This window comes from Hyla sarda, chromosome 3 (assembly GCF_029499605.1).
Source record: "Hyla sarda isolate aHylSar1 chromosome 3, aHylSar1.hap1, whole genome shotgun sequence".
Taxonomy (NCBI): Eukaryota; Metazoa; Chordata; class Amphibia; order Anura; family Hylidae; genus Hyla; species Hyla sarda.
Window position 1 is genome coordinate 377,750,996 of NC_079191.1, and position 3,765 is coordinate 377,754,760.

The following is a 3,765-nucleotide window of genomic DNA, read 5'->3' on the forward strand; positions in this document are numbered from 1 at the left end:
TTGCTACATAATTTTATGCAGAAGCATATATATCAGGAGAAAGTTAAAGGGGTACTCTGCTGTGCCAGTGTTTTTTGTGCCCCAAATGTGTTTCTAATTATATTGAAGCTTACCTTATCCTTCCGTTGTGACGTGGGCTGTACACACTCCTCCACAGGTAACATTCCCATTACAGCAGCTTTAGCTCCAGTTACTAAGTCTCAGTAACTGATTGGATTTTTATGTCAAGCCAAGAGTTTCCCCAGAAGGGAAGAGGACCCACCTACAGACAGCTGTTTCAGTAAAGAGCGGAATAGGCCATGTTCGAATTGGCGATATTTTGGGAATATATGGACGAATATTCGTCCTATATTCGTGAAATTCGCATATTCGCTAAGTTTATTCTTTTTTATTCATGTGAAAATTCAAAATTAAATTTGCATAGTGTGCATGCACAATTATATCTTTCACCTAAAAGAAGGGAGGGATCAGTGTCCTCTGACTGGAAGTGGCGAAATTTGCATATTTGTATATTCGCAAAAAAAAAAAGAATATTCATCATAATGAATATATATTACTGTATTCAAAATATTCGGGAAGTGCCGATATTTGCGGCAAAAATTCACATTTCGAATATTCGCACTCAACACTAGTGTCATTCTTGCGCAGGGGCCTTGCTAATCTTCTCTGTATATTTCCATTTTAGTCTATGTGCTTCCAAAGAGTGATTGTCCATCATCAGTACAGAGCAGGGTGTTCTGGCTTGGCTGGTGAGAAGCAAAGGGTCACACTCCGCCCCTCAATGCAAGCCTAAGGGAGGGGGCGTGACAGCTATCATGCCCCCTCCCATAGGCTTGCATTGAGGGGCAGAACGTGATGTCACACGGGGGCGGAGGCGTGACGTCACACGCCGTCAGCCCTTTGGTCGCCGGTAATCAGACCCGGAGCGAACACACTCCAGGGACTGATTATAAACGGGGTGCCGTGTGCAAGATCACGGGGGTCCCCAGCGGCAGGACTCTTGCGATCAGGCATCTTATCCCCTATCCTTTGGATAGGGGATAAGATGTCTAAGCACCGGAGAACCCCTTTAACTGGAACTAAAGCTGAAGTCTAAAGAATGCTACCGGGGAAGGTGGTGTGATAAGCTGCTTTACATATTCCTTTTCCCAGAATGCCCAGTGGAGAGCTCCACTGGTCTTTGACTCTCCACACACCAGAAAGGGTATCTCCGGGAGGAAAGTACTTACCCCCTTTGCCTAGACAACAGGCCTCTCACCAGCCAAGCCAGAATATCCTACTCTTTACTGATGAGAGTTAATCACTAGAGATGAGCGAATTTTTTGAAAAATTAGATTCGGACAATTCTCCAAATTTTTAAAAAAAAGTTTGATTCGATTAGGATAAATTAGTGGCAAATTTTTATTAGTAATGTATTTTAATAATGTGTTTAATAAAGTGTGTGTGTTTCACTTTTTTCTCTCTACTCTTTACATTTTTTAAGGTAGTACTACTACTCCTAGCATAGAACAGACTGTTCCATGATGGGAGTAGTAATACCTGTGCTAATAGACAGATTGCCCCAGGTGTAACTCCTGACACCCGCTGCGATCGTCCTGTATAATGTATAAATGGGGGCGGCTTTTCTCGCATCTCTGTAATAGATAGGACGGTCGCATCAGGTGTCAGGAGTGACACCCGCTGTGATCTGTCCTCAACTGCAGGTACTACTGCTCCCAACATGGAGCACACTCTGCTCCATTCTGGGAGCTGTGATACCTGCATTAATAGATCGATCGCAGCAGGTGTCACTTCAGCAGAGTGTTCTCCATGTTGGGAGCAGTAGTACCTGCAGGTAAGGAAAGATCACAGCAGGTGTCACTCCTGACACCCAATGCGATCGTCCTGTCTAATGTATAGATGCTGGTCCCACTGTAGTATGTGTCTATGCCGTATATATACCTATTATTCATATTTCCCGCAGAGAGCTGTGATTGGCTGGAACCGTAAAGCAGGGTGGGCTTGCTGCTGCAAGCGACACCAAGGTCGCTACCCCCGACACAGCAGGACCACACAGGTAACTGGGTAAGGTGAGGTACTGAAGGAAGAAGCAGTAGCGTAGTCAACATAGCAGAAGGTCAATGCATGCTGCAAAGGCAGGCGGAATTTGGGATCTGAAGGGAGGAAGGCAGTTGAAGAGAATAAGCCACTGGATTAAGAAGTTTCTTGCCTTGAAAGGACCCAAATAGCGTGGACCCAGTTTGTAACAGAGTACTTTGAAACGGATATATTTAGATGACAACCACACTTTTCACCCGGGTGAGTATTCAGGAGAAGGGTGCCTTTTCTTGTCCACTTGAGATTTCATAAGGGTCATGACACGAAGGATGGAGGTGAAGTTCCGTACAAGTTCATCTGCCATAGGGACACCGGAGAAGACAAAGGCAAAGGTGGACGAGGATGACGTCCATAGACCACAAGGAAGGGTGAAGTTCCTGTGGATTCGGTATCCCTATGGTTGTAGGAAAATGCAGCCCAGGGTAGTAGATCGTCCCATTCGTCTTGGCGGACAGAAACAGAGGGCGAAGGTAATCTTCCAAGATCTGGTTCACCCTTTCAACTTGACCATTGGATTGGGAATGATAGGCAGAGGAGAAGTCTAACTTGAATATGTGAGCAGAGTGCCCTCCAGAATTTGGAGATGAACTGGACTCCCCGGTCAGAGACAATGTGTGGGGGTAATCCATGGAGACGGAAGATATGGGAAAGGAACAGTTTAGCTAGTTGAGGTGCAGATGGTAAGCCAGGCAAGGGCACAAAATGAGCTATTTTAGAAAATCGATCAACAACAACCCAGATGACTGTATTGCCACTAGTAAAAGGAAGGTCAGTAATGAAGTCCATTGCAATATTAGTCCAGGGCAGGTCAGGGACAGGCAAAGGATGTAGAAGACTGGCAGGCTTGGCACGTGGTGTTTTGTCCCGGGAACAGACTGAACAGGAACGAAGAAAGTCAATGACATCCGGTTTCAGAGTGGGCCCCCAAAACTGTAGGGAAATTTGTTGCAAGGATTTATGGACACCTGCATGACCAGCCAACAGAGAGGAATGACCCCCTCTCAAGATTCGGAGTCTCAGACGAGGAGATACATAAGTCTTCCCAGGGGGCGGATGCTGAAGACTTGTCGGTGCTGCAGAAATAAGAACAATATGTTGAAGATGTGATTCAAGGTCCTGTACCTCAGAAGATGTAGATAGAGCGTCACCCCGAAAATTCTTCTCTGCTGGACGGAAATGAATAAAAAAGTTAAACCTGGAGAAGAACAGGGACCAACGAGCCTGTCGAGGGTTGAGCCGATGGGCAGACTGAAGATAGAGCAAGTTCTTGTGATCCGTATAGATAGTTATTGGATGCACTGAGCCCTCTAAGAGATGTCGCCATTCTTCCAAGGCCAACTTATTAGCCAGGAGCTCACGATCTCCTATAGAATAATTTCTCTCCGCTGGAGAGAACGTCTTAAAGAAAAATTTGCAAGTCACAGTCCTTCACTTGGAAGATCTCTGTGTCAAGACTGCTCCTGTACCAACTGACGATGCATCCACCTCTAAAGTAAATGGCTTGTCCGAATCAAGTCTTGACAACACCGGAACAGAAGTGAAGGCAGACTTTAAGTGTTTGAACGCTTCTTCGGCCTCTGGAGTCCAGACTTTCGGATTGGCAGTTTTTTTTGGTAAGAGAAACGATGGGGGCAACCAAGGTGGAATAGTGAGGAATAAACTGCTGAT

General features: G+C 45.7%; 1 non-coding gene across 1 annotated transcript; it reads right to left on the bottom strand.

Moving 5' to 3' along the window:
• Positions 1–595: 595 nt before the first annotated feature.
• LOC130363394 (U6 spliceosomal RNA) lies at positions 596–706 on the bottom strand. Its single transcript, XR_008891809.1, has one exon. It is a non-coding gene; the product is annotated as a U6 spliceosomal RNA (small nuclear RNA).
• Between the last annotated feature and the right edge of the window lie 3,059 nt (positions 707–3,765).